The sequence below is a fragment of the Panthera onca genome, chromosome B2 (assembly GCF_046562875.1).
Source record: "Panthera onca isolate mPanOnc1 chromosome B2, mPanOnc1 haplotype 2, whole genome shotgun sequence".
NCBI classification, from domain to species: domain Eukaryota; kingdom Metazoa; phylum Chordata; class Mammalia; order Carnivora; family Felidae; genus Panthera; species Panthera onca.
Window position 1 is genome coordinate 112,550,980 of NC_138343.1, and position 21,156 is coordinate 112,572,135.

At 39.4% G+C, this 21,156-nt stretch overlaps 1 long non-coding RNA gene across 4 annotated transcripts in view; it reads right to left on the reverse strand.

Moving 5' to 3' along the window:
* LOC132667611 (uncharacterized) overlaps window positions 1-21,156 on the reverse strand; it is a 247,883-nt gene that overhangs the window by 106,637 nt on the left and 120,090 nt on the right. For 3 of the 4 annotated variants that reach the window (XR_013555752.2, XR_013555754.2, XR_013555753.2), the window contains exons 3-4: window positions 4,109-4,193; window positions 2,199-2,273 (exon numbers count right to left, since the gene is read on the reverse strand). This is a non-coding gene — a long non-coding RNA (uncharacterized LOC132667611). Of the gene's footprint in view, window positions 1-2,198; window positions 2,286-4,108; window positions 4,194-21,156 lie in introns of all 4 variants that reach the window. The other variant, XR_013555751.2, reaches the window with a different exon arrangement.

Genomic DNA, 21,156 nt, shown 5'->3' on the forward strand with positions numbered 1-21,156 from the left:
CTGCTTTGTCAAATAGTAATAGCTCGTGAGATCTAAATGAGGCATAATTATTTCTGGTTAAACATTTTTCTTCAATTTATCTACTTAATGCCCTGAAACGTGGTTTTATTATTTTATGTTTACTTAAACAAAAACAACCCATGTGCTCCTAGACATAAAATCAACCTAAAGGAAATACTTGGAAAGTTCCGCTAACATGGTCCTGTATGCTATGTCTGCAAACACCTCATGTCCACTCTTGTTCATGTGATCTTGTGTTCACTTGAACTTGGACCAAGTTGAAGGCCTGGCATTTTTGCCTCCCATAGCTGCTGTCTCTGAACATGACCTGCAAGGTTGGTGAGCTTCGAAGACATAGGGACTGAATAGGGGGCTAAAGAAAGACTAAGAAGGTTTGGAGGACCGTGTTGGAGAAGAAGATTCAGAATGGTTTGAAGTCTCCATGCATGTGAAATTTAAATTGTGCACTTAAAACCATTGTCTTTTAAATGATTGTTGAAATGTGTATTTAAATGTATAGCTGGAAGATGGTCAGGTATCGTCTAGAGATTCATGCCTCTTTTGATAACCATTTTCCTCCCTGTCAAAACTATTTTTTTTATTAGATAAAAGGTTACTTTGTTAGAAAAGTGGTTCCTTTGAATCAGTTTTTCAGTGTAAGCTCAGTCTGGCTTCCTCTTACATCAACACCAGGAAATGAATTATTAGAAAACTTCTTGAACATCTGTCCACTTTTCAAAAAAACTAACAAACAAGATTTTAAATTTGAGGAGAGACTTGAACCTACATAACTTTCACACAAACCTTAACAGGGCCCATGATGTTTCATCATCCAATTTTCCAAACATAGTCAAGACGATCCCTTTGAGTTTGAAAATTTCATTATACAAAAAAAAGAATGGGGAAAAAATATAGTTACTCACTTCCTTACACACCTATTCATAACTCACCTGATCTGCTTGTACAGAACGATCACATGTTTACCAAATGAATCCATGTATCTGTGTAACCAGTGAAGTAGGATGATGACTGAAGAGTCTGGAGAAATTGGCCTAATTTCAGCTCTGATACCAATAACTCTATAAACTTGGACAAATCTATTCTCCATTACTAGCCAAGAGACTGAGAAATAACAAGACACTATTTCTTCAAAGAACAAGAATGTAAGACCAGATGCTCAAAAATGTCTTCTTGTTCTGAAATTCTGATTCTATGTCAATTTCCATTAATGAGGCTTACTTTCTCCTCTATGTATCAGAGGTCAATGAATTTGCCAGTTAGTTACACTTAATTAAACATATTTTTATGCACTTAATTAAACCTTTTTCATGGTAATGGCTTATTTTTTGGAAAACTTACACCCAAACAGAATACACTTTTGAACAGAAACACAAAGAAGCACATGTAGAGGAGTGAAACTGTCAACTATTACGTCCACAAATCCCTTACTTTGGGAATTAGAATTTGTAAGTATTGCATTTTAGCCATTGAATTTTCAAATGAGGATAACACAAGGATATAAATGAGTATCTATTCTTTCCAGTGGGTGTGCCCATTTGCGGCATCACAAATTCAAGGATTTTAACTGCATTGGAGTTCAGACAGACATCCAGAGAAAATAACTTTTTAAGAGAGCAAATGACACTCTCATTGCTTTCAGAAGACTAATCAAATATAAAAGGACTTGGATCAATTATAGGATTGATATGGCATGTGGCAGATGCTGTTCTTTTAGAAAAAAAATGCAAAATATGGAGACTAGGAACCAGGAACCAATCAAAGGAATATCTGAAAAATGAAACAAACAACCAGTTTGCTGATCAGAGCCAGGACCCAAGGATTATTGTGAAGAAATCATTGAAATCATCATTTGAATCTAGGGAGAGTAGAAATGACAACCTGGATAAAGGGATTGAGAGAGAAACTGCACAACAAAAGAGTCTGGAGGGAACTGGGAGAGCCCTGATGCCCTTTCTTCAGAACTACAAGCCTCCAGGGTCGTCTTGCTTCTCCCAGCAGATCCATGGCAAATGGAAGCAGCCAGGGTCCTTCTTCCCACATTCAGACTTCAGTGATCTGGAGCACTGTGATATCCACATGGGGAACTTACTGCTTTCTCTGTTCCTGTACATCTCCTCTTTTCCTGACATGTCATTCCCAAGGCCTTTTAGACTAAGATCACTTAAAATGTTACATACCAAGTTATGATGCATGATGTCAATGCTGCCAGAACTTCACTGGAATTAAAGCTTTCCGTTATCTGTGTATTTTACCTGAATATATGTCTGGGGGGAAAAGCAAGTTTTAGCACATGTGGTTTATTTTATGCAAGTTTTATTACTTTGTTCATTATTTTAAGAATTAATCATGTCCTCTAAAATATAAATATAGACCTAGAGCCTGTTTATAACAGGTTCTCTCTCCAACATGAAGTTTCCTACACTGAAAGCTAAAACTACTTTTTTTTTTTCCATACATCCTTCTTTAATTGGACTGAATTATTATTCAAGTTAGCTTCCTGTTGCAAATCATCTCTCAATATACAGAAAATGTAGTCAATATTTTATCTAAGATGGCTCTATGGCTATATGGCTAAAGTCCTTTTTGGAGCTTACTTCCCCACTGATTTCCACGTTAGAAACTTACATCTCTGTTTTGAACAGGGGATCCCTTAGCTAGGTAGGAGTACAGCAGAAGCGAGTGGCCTCCCAGGAGCTTATAATATGGAGCCTCATAGTCAGTCTCCTAAAAATGGTACTGAACACCCTGGGTTACCTACCCTCAACTCAGATGAAAAAAATCCCTTTTTTTCCCCAAGAAGCTGAAAGGCACTTTCCTCACTCTGACTGTAACATGGACATGCTAGATGCTTTATCCCACCCCTCTTCTTCCACTTCATGGAAAGAACTGGGAGGACTTAGAGATTCTTGGAGCACACAAGCCACCAGCACTGTCCTCTTCCCCCTATGAGGCTAAAAGGCATATAGGTGTTGTGTCTAACTTGCCTCCTTCTCAGACTGTAATCACAGGAGAGCAAGAATTTGTTCACTCACTTAATAATTTTTTAACAACTATGTACATGAGCACGTGTTATGTGCCAGAAACCATGTCAGGCAGATACAATGGTAAGCAAAGCAGGTATGGTCCGTGCCATCAAGAAGTTTGCAGTCCAGTGGCTCAGTCAGTTAAGCATCCGACTTCGGCCCAGGTCATGATCTCATGATGTGTGAGTTCAAGCCCCGCATCAGGCTCCGTGCTGACGGGTCAGAACCTAGAGCCTGTTTTAGATTCTGTCTCCCTTTCTCTCCGTCTGCCCCTCCTCCACTCATGTTCTCTCTCTCTTGTTCTCTCTCTCTCTCTCTTTCTCTCTCAATAATAAATAAATAAACTTTAAAAAAAAAGAGGGGCACCTGGGTGGCTCAGTCGGTTGAGTGTCAGACCGGCTCAGGTCATGATCTCACAGTTTGTGGGTTTGAGCCCCATGTGGGGCTCTGTGCAGACAGCTTGGAGCCTGGAGCCTGCTTCAGATTCTGTGTCTCCTCTCTCTGCCCCTCCCCTGCTGGAATGTGTCTTTCTGTGTCTCATAAATAAATAAATAAATAAATAAATAAATAAATAAAACATTTTCAAAAAACAGAAGTTTGCAGTCCAGAGAGAGAGCTCGCCATTCGTCAATTGATCATTGAAATAAATGGACAACTTTAAAACTGGCAAGTGCTGTGAAGAGATGTTATAGAATGTCATGAGGATATAAGGGTTTCCAAATACATATCTCAGAAGTGCTCTCATACAGTGCATAACACAGATTTGCAGGGGGGGTGGATAACTTGAATGCATAATACATATCAATTCATTGAGAAAAGCTTCCCCAGTACTATGCCCCTCTTGAATTTGATAAAGATTATGTACTCGCCATTTATAAACTTCTGTTACAATCCAGTAATACAATATCAATTTCTTTCATTTCTATATGTAAGAGGAATTAATATATTTGTACGGTATTAATTTCTATCTGATCTGAACTTGCCACCTCCCACACACAATGATGTCCACATTATAGTAGCATTGTCCATCCCAGCTTCTGAAATACACTTTACTGGAAGGTTACCTTCAGCCTTAGGAAGTTGCCTTCTGTATTTGTATCTGAATGGGATGACTGGAGGTAAATCTTCTAAATGGCCACTTTCCAATGCCTGTACATGAAATAATATACACTTATGAAATCTGTAAACTAGTAAAATTTCTATCGATCATTCTAAAAATTAATTAATAGCAAAAGTACCCATTCACTCCAGAAGATGAAAGATCAAAGTAATGAATTTTGGAAATTCATGTATGTAATAAACAAAACTTTTCTCTCTTTACCAATTGGAAAAAAATGGATGATAGTAGATGTCAAAATACTTGATTCTTCAAGAGACTGTAGAAGTTCGGGTGACCTTACAGTTCTTAGTCTCCATTTCACATCTTTTAAAAGCTGTCAAAGAATTAAGTTACACCATATTCCCATGTGTATAATAGACTTTTTTCAAAATGTATTGATGATAATGATGGAAGTTCTTCCATTTACTTTTTCCAAATTCTAGCACAAAGCTTTAACAACTAAAGAAAAATTATTGCTGCTGCTGGTTAGAACGATAATAAACTCTGCCACTTACTTGTGGCTGTGTGATCTTGGGCAGACAACTTATTCTCTCATCTGTAAAATGAGTGAATTAACACCTATTTCACAAAATTATTATCAAAATTAAAGATAACATATGAAAAGTGTCTGGGACACTCTCTGAATTGCCATGGGACGATGGTGATTATTATAAGATTTTGGTGGTTTAATTTAACATTCAAATAACAGAAAAAAACATAGAATCCCATATGTAAATCATATCAGGAAAATAAGAAAGCCTCAACAAAATAATCCCCTCTCATGAAGTGTGTAGAGCCTGCAAACACGTAGTTAACAAAGTTAAAAAAAATTCCAAGATGAAGCTGTGCCGTTCAGGTAGAATGAAAGTACTGGGCTCTGGGAATGAGACAAAAGGAAATAGACTTAAAATATTAACCAGAAAGATCACTGGATGTGAGACATCAGAGTCAGGATAAAACAAAACTGAGCTAGTTCCTTGGGTGGTTCAGTGAGTGGAAGTTCTGGTTCTGGTTAGCTGACAGCCGCCCAGAAGAGGGAGGAAGAACTAGGGGATCCGTCAAGGTGCCACTGACCTGCTGGAGATTGTCCATTAAGTCTAAAAATGAAATTAAGCTCAAATTACAAGGACTAGTATTGTATGCTCCAATGCTGCATGGGGTATCATTTGATCCAATAGAATAATCTTTTCTCACAGCTTAGGGAGTTGCTGCTACCAACTTGTACATAAGTCAACCCGAGAAGAAGGCAGAACTACTTTGAGAGGTTTAATATGTTATTCGTATTCACTTTTCAAATGACATTTATCCCAAAGGACATTGTGCTTTGTAGATAATTCAGTTTAGGTTGCCAGTTGGTCTGAACTTATTAAAGTTATTTTCAGAAACCATGGCTCTGCCCCTTGGCAATATAACTAACACATTCTGCATTTGGTAAACAGACACTAGTTTCTTTAAAATTGTTTATTTATTATTTAAAATTACCTACAAAGACAGTCTGCTGGAAATATTAAACTGGTACTCCAAGCAGGTTGCTAATAATTTAGAAGGAAATGCTTCCTGATTTCACCACCTGGGTGAAACTACCAAATTTTCATTCTCTAACAAAACCTTAAAAGTACTTCTTCTGTTGCAAATTCTATAACATATGCTATGCATACAGAACTCTTTAAATAGGATTAGGTTAATCCAAAGGCTTAATGTTAAAAAGTATTGACTCTGGGTAGCATGGTCTCCAAATGTGTCACAGAGACATGTGGACTGGTCCTCACCACCATGAAATGCTTAAGAAGTATCGATCAAGTACTTGAATCTCAAATGGATGCCACATATTTACATATCATAATGTGTCTCTGTTCTCAAGGAACTCCTCTGTTCTAAGGAATTTACAAGTTGTCAAGGAGACATTATCAAAATTCAAAAGTATATATATTATGTATAAACATATGTAATGTGTGTGTCTCAAAAGTCAATACTGAGGGTGGGTGAGGGGTATTGAGGAAGCCACCTTTTGGGATGAGCACTGGGTGTTGTGTGGAAACCAATCTGACAATAAATTTCATATTTAAAAAAAAGTCAATACTGAGAAAACAACCTAATTTTTTAAATGTGCAAAAGATTGGAATAAACACTTTACCAAAGATTTATGAATAGCAAGCAAGCAGAAGAAAATGCTTAACATCACTGATCATTAGGGAAATACAAATTAAAATCATATGGGAGGGGCACCTGGGTGGCTCAGTTGGTTAAGCATCTGACTCACATCAAGATCTCCTGGTTTGTGAGTTCGAGCCCCACACTGGGCTCCACACTGACAGTGGGGAGCCTGCTTGAGATTTTTTTCTCTCTCCCTCTCTCTCTGCCTCTCCCATGTTCGCTCTCTCACTCTCTCTCTCAAAATAAATACATACATACATTCATAAACTTTTTTTTTTAAGTTTAAAACCATATTGGGATACCACTATATACCTATTAGAAGAGCTAAAATTAGAAAACCCAATTATACAAGTATTAGTCAGAATGTGGAGAAACTGGAACTCTCATACACCTATATTGGTGAGAATGTAAAATGGTACAACCACTTTGGAAAACAAGGGCTCTTAATAAATCCATGAGAATAAGCCTGGAGGCATACTAAAGGCACACCATTATATGGTTATACAGCAGTCACAGCAAACTACTAGGGAGCACCATTCACATCCTGGTCTGTGTTCATGGTTGGCTCCCAGAAATGCAAAAAAACATAATCTGGGTAACCTCATGTGGCAAACCTTCCTAAGAAAGTTGGTTTTGAGACGAAGAAAAGGATGTAGCTGGGGTGCAGGCAGGAGCTGGTGAGAATAACATATCTGAAAACTGAACAAGATATGCCATTATGGAGACCAAGAAATCAGTGTTGCCAGCTGACTGCTGTATAAAAATCTAGAAATGAAAACGGGGACAAGTGTGATTCACACTTGCAGATCCCAGCGATATTGGCCAAACTGGTAAAGAATGGAAAAACCCAGTCAACAATACAAACAAACATTGGGTTTTACATAGAGCAAAATGAGGGGTCAAGTAAGTAAAATTGCTATAATGGGCAGTTTTACTATTAAGCAACATTGACCTTCAGAAGAAACAGAGCCATATTAAATAATGGCAGAAATTTGTTAGGGTTGGAGAGACGGTTGGTGTACATGGAGAGATCCTGTTTGGGGTTTCTTAAAGAGAAGTCAGGTGGGGAAGAGGACTAGGAGAAACCAAGATGGTGGGGCATCAGGTGGGGATGATATATGTTTATTTACTGTAATGAGAAAGCTCACAATTCATAGGAGAGTAGTAATAGCTGTTCCTTATTGATACTTCATTAAATGCAAGTCTCCCTACTCAGGGTTATACAGTCTTCATACAAAATTTAATCTAACCTTCACAACAACCAAATGATATAAATATTGCCATCCCCATTTTATAGATGAGGACATTGGCAACTAGAGACGTAAAGAATTTGCCTGTTGACACACAGCATGGAAGAGGAACAGTTGGGACTTTAACTCAGGTCTTTCTTAATCGGTCACTTATCCAAAACTGGACCAAGAATATAAAGCTCCATTCTACAAAAATGGCAAATACTATGAGTCCCAAACTCCTACTTAGCATTTAAAGTCTCCAGTTGGGGCCCCTGGGTGGCTCAGTAATTAAGTGACCGACTTCAGCTCACGTCATGATCTCACATTCCTGGGTTCAAGCCCCGAGTCAGGCTCTGTGCTGACAGCTCAGAGCCTGGAGCCTGCTTCCGATTCTGTGTCTCCCTTTCTCTCTTCCCCTCCCCCACTCACGCTTAGTGTCTCTCTCTCTCTCTCTCAAAAATAAACATAAAAAAAAAAATAATAAAATAAATCCCCCAGTTAACAGAGAGAAACTGAGTATGAGAGGGGAACAGAGAGAGGGAAGAGTAAAATGTGCTCCAGGGGTGAGGGGGTTACCCCTTCTCAGTATTTTTTATTCCAGTGGGGCTCCTCCCAAAGCATTAAAAGTAGTGTTGCAAGTTTTTAAAAAGTGGGGAACAGCTGGTGAGCAGTCTCCACAATGCTTGTCCTGCCTCACAGTTCTCCAGGGTCATTTCAAGACAGCAGGGCCAATTATCTCCTGTGTCATCTGCCTTCCAAATGCATTTGCAGACGTAAATAAGAAAGCCATTTATCCTCTTTTTAAACTTCAAATTGCACTTCTAAGATGAAGTTTGAGTTTCCCAGAAAACCTGAAAATTGTATATGGATGAGAGGAATGACATGAACTTAAAATTTCACTTTACACTGCCTCTTAACTCAGGTCTCACATGAGGATCACCTGAGACACCAGTGCCAGGATCTCACCCTAGATCAGCGAAATCAGAATCTCTGTGTGATAGACCTTGGCATCCCCATATTTTAAAAAATACCTTCTACCGCAGGTGTTTCTCTTTTTTTTTAATGTATATTTATTTTGAGAGAGAGAGAGACAGAGAGAAAGAGAGCATGCATGAGGGGGAGGGGCAGAAAGAGAGGGGGATAGAGAATCCCAAGCAAGATCCTCACTGTCAGCACAGAGCCAGATGCGGGGCTCGATCTCATGGCAGTGAGATTATGACCTGAGCCAAAACCAAGAGTCAGGTGGACGCTTAACCAACTGAGCCACCCAGGCGCCTTTACCTCAGGTGTTTCTAATGTCCAGCCAGGCTTGGGCACAGTGTTTGGAACTGACTCATATTTATCAAAAACATAAATTATTTTTTTAAAGAAATGTTACCTCTCCCTTGCATTCTGCATTGTCCCACAAGCCATAGGGACATTAAAAAGCAGTGTGATGGCCTCATTTTTGTATTTGAAAACTTGGAAATATCTCATCCTTCTGTGCCAAAATGTCTCACTCAAGGGGAGGCTAATTTCTCTCAGTTCTTGCACACAGCCTACCTAAAGAGAGGCAAGGGGACACTGGATCCCAATTCAAGTTCCCTGTCTCACATATAGGTAACAGAGGCCCAGGTAAGTAGGAGTGGGTAAGCTCTGCCAAAAGCAGGCCAAGTAACAATTTCTCAGCTGCTTGGTCTTCACATTAGGGGCTTTTGGGAAAGCTCAGAAAAGAACATATATGTGTATTATCAGCATCAATATAAGGTCCAGAATTTTTCAAGTTTCCAGAGGTTAAGTCAGAGTACTGGAAGGTCCTTCCACTTACAGTTTACCAGAAAAAGAAACTGTTTAAATGCTAGGAAATATCTGACATCATTCAATTGTAAACATGACTTGAGGTCTTGCTTTCTCCGTCTCTCACAGCTCCAGGCACCCACATTACATGTACTTCACAGGCAGTGTCTGGGTGCAATGGGACTAGGTGACAATCAGAGCATGGATTCAAATCCGGGCTCATGCACCAGTAACCATGCAACCAGGGGCAAGTCATTGTCCACAGTGATCTGTAGAATGGGGGACAAAGAATACAAATGCTACCTACCTCCAGACACCAAGTCAAAGGGAGAAATAACACATATCAAGGCATTTTCTAGGAAGCCCTATACATATAAATTGTCTTTCATTATTTTTTTCATTTGCATTACATGAGTTTTAGCACCCTGCCAGTAGTCAGAAATGAGGCTACACCTCTAGCTAACCTCAGACTAATTGGAACCAACTTTTGACAGCTTCCCATTGGCTTGCTTCCATGTGTGATGGAGTCCTCAGACTTGCCTTGTTACCCCCTCAGGCTGGTAGAATGGCTATAGTAAAGTAGGCGATCTTGTCTTCCCCTGGTACACTGGATTGACTCAAAATTTGCAATTATTGGGAAGCATTGTGTCCTTAATGACAAAGGGCTCCTGACTCATTTATCAAAATCATAAATTTATTTTGAAAAATGCCACTTCTCCCTTGCATTCTGTAGGTAAACACACTCAGAGACTCTTTGGTATCCTCAGCAGCCTTTGTGGACCTCTTATTATTACTGCACATTGTTAAGACCTTAAAGAGCAGATTTCTACCCACCAAATGAAAATTGGATAATTTAGACAACAAAAGAGAGAAATCACACTTTTTCTTGAATTAACCAGATCACAAGTTAAATAATTCTGGCAAAAGCAGACCATATTCTGCACTGTTCAGTATAGTAGCCACTACCTATGGGTGGATATTAAGCATTTGAAAAGTGGCTAGTAAAAAATTGTGATGCACAATACACCCGACTTCTAAGAGCTAGTTTCAAAAAGAAGAATACAAAATAAATCACTAATTTTATACACGTTAAAATGGTAATATTTTGGTTTCTTGTATAAAATGAAATACATTTTTAAGCTAATTTCACCATTTTCTTTTTTCTTTCTTTCTCTCTTTAAAATGTTTATTTGTTTTGAGAGAGAGAGAAAAAGAGAGTGCATGTGAACAGGGGAAGGGCAGAGAGAGAGAGGGAGAAAGAGAATCCCAAGCAGGATCCATATTCAGTGCAGAGCCCAATATGGGGCTCAATCCCATAACTCTGGGATCAAGCCCTGAGCCAAAATCAAGAGACCGATGCTCAACCAACTGAGCCACCCAGGTGCCCTTTTTTAAATTTTTTTTTAATGTGCCTACTGGAAATGTTTAAATTACATATGTGGCTTGCATCATATTTCATTCTATGGTGCTGATCTAAATCTTTATGTTACCCTCAGGAAAACTATTCAGTTTTCTAATTGTCTCTGCAATGCCCACCTGGATAGAGCTTGTGAACTTAAGCACACAACAATAAACAAGTACAACTAAGTAAACTGTCACTGTGTGCGTGCGTGTGTGTGTGTGTGTGTGTGTGAATGTGTGTGAGTGTCTACAAGTAGAACTAAGAAGAGACTGTCTCAAATGTCTTTGATAGCTTGAAATAAGAGCTATGTCATTGCTGGAGCGCTAATATAGAGAGACAATCAGGAGCAGCAGCATCTAGGAACACATTAGCAACTCAAAGTCTCCAGCCCCATCCCAGACCCTACTGAACCAGAAACCAGGGTGGTGGGGGGGCGGGGGGAGACTGAAACCCAGGTTTTGAAAAGCCCTCTAGGTGATTTTGATGCATGCTAAAATTTACAAACCATTGTCCTCGATAAATTGAAGCCTAAGGCAGGGATTTCTCAGATAGAATATGCACAATTTTACCAAAGCACACCAGCCCCTTTTAATACTTATCGCTTTTGTCAGCACAGCACACAGCCCAGAGAGACCAAAAGATGACTTAAAATGAGATCGTTAACTTTCAACAGTTTAACAAATGATAGTCATACTTCTACTAAGAGGTCATTTTTATTAAATTTAAAATATCTTGCACATAATAGACTCTCAATATGTATTTGATCATTTATTGACTTTCAAAATTTTCAGAGACATAGTTAAACACAGAAAGAATTAAATGTTGTTAGCGGGTGCTGTTGGTGACTCTCCCAAATTGCCGTTACCGGCCAGGGTGCCCATTCCCTCAGCTGCTGCCAGTGGTGAGGTAAAGACTGACCTCTGTTATAGTCTCCAGACACTTGCCTTGGGCTCTCTGGTGCCACTTCACTAGGAAGCGTAGGGAGGTCACATCACCCCCATCACCATGTCACTGCCTACATCGCCTTCACCACAGCCACCATCATTGCCATCACCGCCTTCACCACAGCCACAATTCTTACCGCCATCACCTCCTTCACAATGGCCACCATTGTCACTGCCATCACAGCCATCACCACCTTTCTCACTGTTATTACACCCACAACCTTCCTCCTCATTCCCAGCAGATGACCAATACTGATACGAAGATGAGAAAGGCTGGTCCCTTTGTGTCAAGGTGGGGCAACCCTGCATTGAGATTTAAACTTCCCACAGTCAGATCAAGGATCACCTCCTTGCCTGGCTTCTTTCTCCTTCCCCTTCCTTAACTTGCTCCACACTCTCCCTCACAAGAGTTTCCCCAAGACTGGATTCACATAGGAATGAAACCCTGTCTGAGGAGCTCCCTTTGGGCAACTTCACTGAGACAACTGAATTAGAGTTTCTTCCTTTATGTTTTATCTACTGAAAATTTTAAATAGAGTCTTATCATTACCCAATCAAGTGCAGAATGCTTCTCTCCATCATCAAGCCACTGATTAGGAAGTAATGCAAAATAACTTAATAATATCCCAAATGAAACATATATAACAGGGTAAATCTGTACATATTCAGCTATTCTAAAACAATGTTAACCAAGTAGCCAGAGAAATGGAACTAACATCAAATCTTCCAGAGAACCAAGGGAGAGGCGTGTTCATCTGTTGAGGTTAGAACAATGGTTTTTAATCATTTGGAATTCTGGAAGTTTCTAAGAATTTGGTGAAAGTTAAGGATCCTCTCCCATAAATAGGTACAAAAACACATGTACACAAAATTTTGCATGAATTTTCAAAAATTTTGTTAGTTTTCTGAAGTAAATTCTAAATTCTAGGTAAAGAATTGTTAAATCATAGTAATAAAACCCCATAATATGAAGGATTGAAAATTGCTTCTATTTAGTGCCAATAAGCTAGTTCTAATGATATTTTTAATCTTTATTTAATCTTCTATATTTAAAATATGGGGCAAAATCTAGTAACATTCAATCCAAAGACAGGCTTCTCAGTCTTTCCTCCCAGGCACCGTGGGCCCACCTGTCCTCAGAGTCTGCCTGCACAGACCCTGCCTCAAGCTGTGACTCAGACACCAGGAGGCCAAGACTGCTGGCTCACAGCCATCTCAGCCCACCCCAGCCCCAAACGAGGCTGACTCTATTGCTTATAGGCCCAGAAAAAAAGCCATTTGGAATTAATACCACCTTTTCCCTGTCATGCCTTGTTACTACTCCAAACATAACACCCCCTCGAAATCTCTTCTCTTCAAAGTCCCATCTCCATACTGTCCTCTGCTTCCCCTCCTGTCTTCTATCTTCTCTCTAATCTTCCAGACCTTCCCATTCTTCCTGCTGGATCCTCCATGCCAAGATGAACAAACCTCTTTATACTCTTTACCTCTTTACTGAATGCTCATTTCCTTTACTCCCTTGCCTTAACCAAACTGGGCTTTTCTTCCAGACACAGCTAGGGCAGATGCTTCTATGCAGTCTCTCATGCTCCATGGATCAGGTGAAGGGGGTCAGTAGAAGACTTGGATTATTTTTTTTTTTTTGCACAGATCAGCACCACCCTTGTCTTCTGGCATATTCCTATCCCAACCTTATCATTCGAAAAAAGGCTTCATCTTCATCATTTATTTTAGGAAATTTCATTATGTACGTACTTATTGAGTAGAAGGCCTTACTTTAAAATTTTGAGTTGAGGGGCGCCTGAGTGGCTCAATCAGTTGAGCATCCGACTCTTGATTTTGGTTCAGGCCATGATTCCAGAGTCCTGGCATTGAGCCCTGCATGGGAGTCCACACTGAGCATGGAGCCTGCTTGGGATTCTCTGTCTCTCTCTCTGTCTCTCTCTCTCTCTCTCTGTCTCTCCCGCCCCACCTCTCTCCCTTGTTTGCATTCTCTCTCTCTAAAATAAAACAAAATTTAAAAAAATGTAGTTGATTATATATATAACAGGTAACTTTAATATAGATGTATTAAGTAAAGTTTCCTATAAGTAGGACCTGAGCCAGAGACTCCATTATACCTGACTTATTGTGGGGACATTCTCAGGAAACTCTTATAAGGGAAGGAATGAAACAGGCCAGAGAAGGGGGTTTGCTGAACAAGGGTGTGGTACTTGCCTGACTGTGGGCAGATAAGCTCTGCTGTTTAAATCTTGCTAGAGAGTTCTCCCACTTTGAGGCAGAGGGGATCAGGCAGCATTCAAGGTGCTGAATATACAGTAATAAACCAAACAGACAAAAATCTTTACTCCTATGGGCTGCTGTTCTCTCTGGGGAGGCAAAATGAACAAACACTTAAGATGTCAGGAGGTAACAAATGTTAGGAGAAGCTAGAGAGTAGATGGACAGGGAGCACTGTTTTGGATAGAGTGGTCAAGGAAGGCCTCTCTGGGAGGTGATATGCAAATTGAGACCTGAATGTAGTGGGGAATTTAATCACACAGGCATCTGGAAAGAAAGCATTTCTGTGGAACATCAGAGGCAGAGATGTTGATCCAGAAGCACATTCGATGTCATCAAAGAAGGGCAAGAGATTTGTGTGGCACAAATGGGGACACAGTTGAAGGTCTCAGCAGAACATCTGATGAGTAAGGCCTACAGGTCATAGTAAGAACCTGTTTTATTCTGAAAACAGTACTTCAGGTCCCACCTCTGTAGGCACAGTGATTGGTCTGGAGCTGGACTCTTGATCCCAAATGGACCAATCACAGCCTCCCACATTACTGGCCATAGTATTAGAGCCAACAATGCATACCTAACTGGGCTGTGCCAGAGTTCTCTGAAAATTTTCATATTAGAGCTGAGGGATAAGGGAGTGTTCTTACATGGCAAGGCTGAACAATATGAGCTGTCACATTTTTCAGAATGGAAGTCTAAAGGTTAAGAGATGCAAAATAAGTGGCAAAATGAGTGGCAGAGTGGCAAAAAGGACAGTGCCATTGGTGGGGACATCCTTAACTCTAGTCACCCATTTATTTATTTACCAATAAATTTTTCTTAGTCTGAAATAATTGGCTTTGGATTTCCATCACGTGAAAGTGAGTAGGGCTTCTCCTAAGTCCTAGTGCCTCCCCAATTATAGTCCTTGTCTTCACTGGGAGGAAAATAACTATCTGCTTTAAACCATCTATTTATAGTATTTACCTTTATTTTTTCTCTTGTTACTGTCATCTAGAAACTTCCCAGTCACTCCCTTTCATTCATGGAAAAGTGGCATGTAGTTCAAAGTGGTCCTTCTTACCCAACCCCAACATCATCTTGAATGTGTCTTTGTGAGGATTCCCTAGCCCTGGCCACATTCTTCCCTGGTTTCCTCCATACGCAATACATCCATCTCTACCTTACTGGAATAGTTTGCATGGCCACACTGTGTAATATGGTATCCTTCAGAAGTGTCCCATATCAGAAGTTTTAAATAAATTCCAGCATCTCAAGCTCAATCTCATCTTTCCAAAAAGAATAAAAGTGTGGATCTGCTGATACCACACCGAACCACCTTCTTTAGGGTAAAGCAACTGAGAAGGGGAAAGAGCCTGAAAATTTCTGAGGACACTGTTTGATGTCTAACCATGTAGACTAATAAATATGCTTTGTTTTTTTTCTCAAGCCTTGGTTGGCTTTTTTGCCACTTGCAAATGAAATCGCTGCAAATGTCTAATTCAAGACATTTTACCAGTGCTGGGACAGTAAACCCTTTCTTCCCTGAGTAAATATACCATGTATGTTTTATCCCATATCAATATATATTTACTACTGACTATTCTCCTCAAGATTTCTCATATTTCAAGTGTGCTCATATTTCTAATTATTGGCCAACCACATTGTCTACAACTTGAGAAAATGAAAGCATATAACCTCATACATACATAAGCATCCATCTTAAAAACTGTAAACTTGGTCTCCTAATCTTCACAAGTGAGCTTACTCACCTCTCACCTATGATTGCCTAGCTATAATAAGCTGGTAACTCACAAATTTTTATCCATCCCAGATCTCTCCCCACATCTTCAGAATCATAAGTCCAATACCTCCTTATATTTCAATATCTCAACTTACATGTCAGAATCAACACATCTATAGTGGAGTTCACCATCTCTCTCTTCTTCCCATATTCCTTTTCTCACTCACTATCACTACCAACCCCCAAGTGATCCAAGCTAGCCAATCATTCTCCAGTCCTGCCAATTGACTTTTGAAATATTTCTTGAATCTATGCCTGCCTTTCCACCTCATCACCTAGACCACTGCAGTAACTATCTAAAGCAGGCTTCCTTCAGTTCTGTCTTCCACTACTGTAGCAACCTCCTAACCAAAAAGCAAGCACAAGCACCCACTCTCTGACAAAAATGTGTCAAAATTTTATAGCTCTAACTGAAACTAAACAAATGTTTCTGGCCATGTTGAGTTTTATGGACTACTAGAGACACTAGTTGTTCTCAAACCAAATTGAATTCTTTTTTTCCTTTTGGCCAGTTTGAATTGCTCACTTTTATTCTCCATTACAATGCCATCAAAGACTATGTCTAGCTTTTGTCCATCAAAGGTTGATGATATTTTTTCTTCTTTTCGAGTTTCAGTTATTTGTCCCTCTCTCTATGAAGAAATGGGTTGGCATCACAACAGAACTCATGAATATAGGCTATGAGATTTAGGTCAATATGAAATATTTTGGAATGAGAGGGTGCATTACATCTAGTATGCTTGATCTTAGCAAAACACAGATTTTCATGAAAACCCCAGAAACACTTGAAATGTTTCCATAAAATGGATTGAAAAGGCTCTGAAGTCTTCAAAGGGCTACTTAAAATATTTTGATGAGTTACGTGTAAATGAACATGCAGATTAAATTTCCATCCTAAATCCACATGCTTTTAAATCATTGAGAAGAAAGTACTTTGCCAAACATGGTCTCGGTTTTTCTGAACTCAAAGCAATTTGCAATATTCAATAAACCTAAATGTGACAGGGTTCACCATTCCTTCATCAATCTCCTTACTAATTCAAAGCATCATCACTAACCAGCAAGTTTAAGTAAGAAAAGGAAACTGATGCAGACTATGAGAATAAATGGAGACTGAATCTCCGCTCATCTAAAGGAAATGATGACTGTCTGAGATCTACAGGAGTTAGTTTCTTTCTCTGTATTTCATTTAATCAAATATTGATTTAATCAGCAGGTATATTTTTGAGCACCTACTACATGCCAGGCACCATTAGGGAATCAAAGAGTTGTATGGATCTCCCCTTTCCTGGGAGGTAGAAAAATATATTTATTTTGGAAGCCTAAGTATAGCATCACTACCTGGAGGACAGTAATCAAGTGGACACAAGCCATGGAAAAGTGAAGTAGGAGGTAGAGAAAACATTTACATTCATATGTTCTCTGGCCTACAGAGCAGGAAACTGATGTACTGTGGTTTATGTACTACTGAGGTAGCTGAAGGGCTAAGAACCACATCCTCAACCTAGTGTCCTCCTCAGCACCTGCTAGTCCTGAATGTCCTGGATCTTAGTATCCCAGCTTCCTGGCTGACGCATCCCAGCGTATCACTGGAGTTATGGAAAGTTCAGGTTGCTAAACACTGTTGACTGTCCACTGTGGAGAACCACCTGGCTCAGAAATCCACTTTCTCAGCATACAGTCTAGTGACAAAACTAAGAGAAGCTTAATTTGGGGTTTTCTAGCTTAAAATAAGTTACCAGCTCTCCCTTATTGACCATGCTGGTCAAAATTCCCTACTATCCAAACTCTTAGTCCCAAGAGCATTTGAGATTCTGCCTAATTCATGCATGGCTGCTGCTAATTAATATTTTAAATGCTTCTGAGTTCTTCCACATTTTCCTGAAATGAAATAATGTGATCATCTCACTGTCCCCCAATGCAGACCCACAAAAGAGAGGAGGAAAGTTGAGAGACTATCCTTAAAATCTTCAAAAGAGAAAGATTAAAGGATATGGAACACTTTTGTTTATGGGCATTCTAAGAGCAAGGACCTCACATTCTGTATCTTTTCATACTTCCTTATAATGCATAATGCACACACACACACACACACACACACACACACACACACACACACAAAACCACCATCTCTTAACTAACAAAACCCTGCAATACTAAAATCAAGGCTAACCAAGTAAGGAGTTGGGTAATGGAGGAGATTAGAGTGGGGGGGGGGGTCCCAGAGAGAAGACTCCCTGGTGACAAAATACAACTTTTTCATCTTCTATTGGTTTGTCCTTTGTTAGTCATTTTGGCAAGGTAAGAAATGAGAATATTCCCTACTTGTGTGATAATACGCATGTAACTCCAAATCTCTAACATTTCCTGGACAAATTGAAAACAAACATGACAAGAGAATAAATGTAGGGAAAGAGACATGCTGTAGAAGTAAAAGAGGTTTTTGGCGTGGGTCATTTTTATCAGTCCTTTCTTCAGCAACTGTCACACGGCGATTGAGTTACATTAGATATTGTGGGAATGAATTGTTACACTGGCAGCAGCCTCGTGTTAGAGAAGCTCTTCCCTAGATCAAGGGTTGCAAAATTGAACAAGAAGAAATATGCACCAAAAAATCTCTTCCAGAATGTGGAGGCTTTATTATTTCCATTGTGAGTGGTATTGCATCTTTACCACAAATTCCAAGGTCATATGCTGAATTCTCAATTTTTGACCTGCTTTTGAGCTTCACAGAACAAAGACTCACCAAATTAGATTTTCCTGGTACATAAACTACATCTTGGGAGCAAATCAGGCACCTCTGGAATCAGCATTGACTTTTTTAGGCCACCAGGACAACTACAACTGAATTACTGCCTCTGAGGAATAAGTAGACTCTTGTCTTGATCTGAAAGAGCTATTTCAGTTTCTGAAAGAACCAGATCTAGTATTTTTTTTTAATATGCTGGAAGACTGTATTCAACAGCATGTGTCAGAGAGTGATACCTGGGATTACATTCATGTCAGATCACAGCTGGACAGTTTGGTGGCCAAAGAATGTGAGAAAAAAAAGACCTGTAGTAGAGTCAATGACTTCATTGATGGATATATCCTTGAAAGATTAGTCCTATCTCTCTTCTCATACCCATTTACTTATCTGTTAAAAGTAGTGGTTTTGAGTGGGACATGAGGGACATTAGCAGGTGCACAAAAGCTCCAATCCTCATGCAGTAAGGCTACTATCAGTGGTAAAAACAACATGATACTCTTGACCTATAGATCAAAGGATAAGAGTTGTTTCTTTTCCCCCATCTTTATCACAGAAATGTGTGGTTAGTTTGCTGGTGGAAACATTGTTAAATACCATGTATATGCTCAGCTAGATACTAAACAAATCAAGAAAAAATGATTTATTTAAACATACATTTAATTATTTGTTAAGGAATTAAATTTTCTAGAGAAAAAAAATTAATTTAACTAATACTTTTAAATCAGTAAACATCTTCAAACATCATAACAATAAAAAAGAATATGGGGTGCCTGGGTGGCTCAGTTGGTTAAGCATCTGACTTCAGCTCAGGTCATGATCTCATGGTTCATGGGTTCGAGCCCCATGTTGTGCCCGTGTGCTGAGAGCTCAGAGCCTGGATCCTGCTTCAGATTCTGCGTCTCCCTCTCTCTCTGCCCCTCCCCATCTCACACTCTGTCTCTCTCTCTCTCAAAAATAAACATTAAAACATTTTTTTACAAAGAATATAAAAAAAAATAGGATACTCTAAATGTTACAATTACATTTTTGGATAAGAGTTGCATGTTATAAGTGCTTAATATAGTCCAGAAATTATTTTAAGCACTTTATGGTTTTAAAATATTATTTGTTCCTCACATTGAGATACATATTTTCAGAATAATAAAACTTGAAAATATTCATAAAATATCTAACCTGCTTCCTTCATTTTATCAGTTTTCTTCATATTATACTATATTTAAAAATGTTTTTACTTAAAAAAAGACATTCATAATTCCACAACTTAATCATTGCACAAAAAAATTATATAAAGTAAGATATTAAGTCACACTTCTCCCACTCCTCCACCTAGAAGCAGTTTGAGGCCTTCCTTTTCTGATTTTTTCCTGTTTATCAAGATACCTCTATATTCTGAGAGAGAGAAAAGGAGACACGTTTTTTTTTTTATCATATTCTACTTTTTTATTCAGAAAGTGTTTTTTCAGTTTACAATAAATCATTGACATTATTTGAGATAAGCAGAGAGGATCTTCATTGTTTTTAGTGGTTGCATATTACAGACCATAATCTAGTCAGTCATCCCTGTATTGACAGACAGTTAAATTCTCTTCTACTTTTTTCTACCACAAACTGAACTAAAATGAACAATCTTCCAAATATATATTTTTTATTTTATTTTATTTTATTTTTCTAGGCTCTGGGTTAGATGTTGAAAGAAGAGATTCTAGATCAAAGACCTGCCTTTTTGCTCACAGAGGAACTGATGTCCCTAGCACAGAGCCATAGAGATTAGCTTGATGTAAGCTGGAGGTCCCAGAAATGGAGAAAGAAAAGTGAACAGAGGAAACGTCAAGTGAGGAATTAGAAATCAAGGACTCACGTTTCACTCTGAGAGTAAGGAAACTGCTTATGGGTGGCTTACATGTTTCTACCAAAACCTAACCAGGGAAGAGGGGCTTTGGGACTCATCAGAGTCCCAGATCCAATGAAAGACAGGCCATGGTGAAAGCAGGGAGCCTAAGCCTAATGTTGGATTGCAGCGCTTGAGGATAGAGGAGTCGAGAGGAACTGCAATTCAGACCAGGAACAAGAAGAAGAAGAGGGCATTACAAGAATTCACGGCAGAAAAGGTCCAGCCCTACAGCAGTGGGCAAAGGTCCCAGACAAGAGCATGCTCTGAGGTGTTTCAAGATATTGCCTATTTTGTGCCCTCTCTCCTTTTCCCCCAGACTTTCCACGAAAGCTGCTACACACAAAGCCTTGTAGCAGCAACACCATGGGGAACAAAGCAAGAGAGGGATTGTCCCAAGTTTCAGGAGTGGCAAAGGCAGCAAAAGTCAGGGGTTCATTGACAAGATGGAGGCAGAGTGGAGGCAGAAGTGACCGGACCATCTTATCCACATGTACCAGAGGAAGATGAGCTGAAAAAGGGAGGCGGGCTCCAGACCCTTCTGCTTTACTGAAAACAGAGCTGTCCATGCAGCAGACACATGACATGGACCACAAATGTATGGCCCTATAATATGAAATCTTTTTTCATTTTAGCAAAGGTACCAAAACACATTCATCTCAAAATCCAATAGCAGTTTCAAGAGGATTTTCAGTAACTCATTCTTTACCATACAGATATTAAACTTTGATTGCCAAGTCTCTGTGCTAGCTCCAACAATCTGCCTCCAGTACTTTCCACCTCCGCCAGCTCCTCACCCATGCTCAGA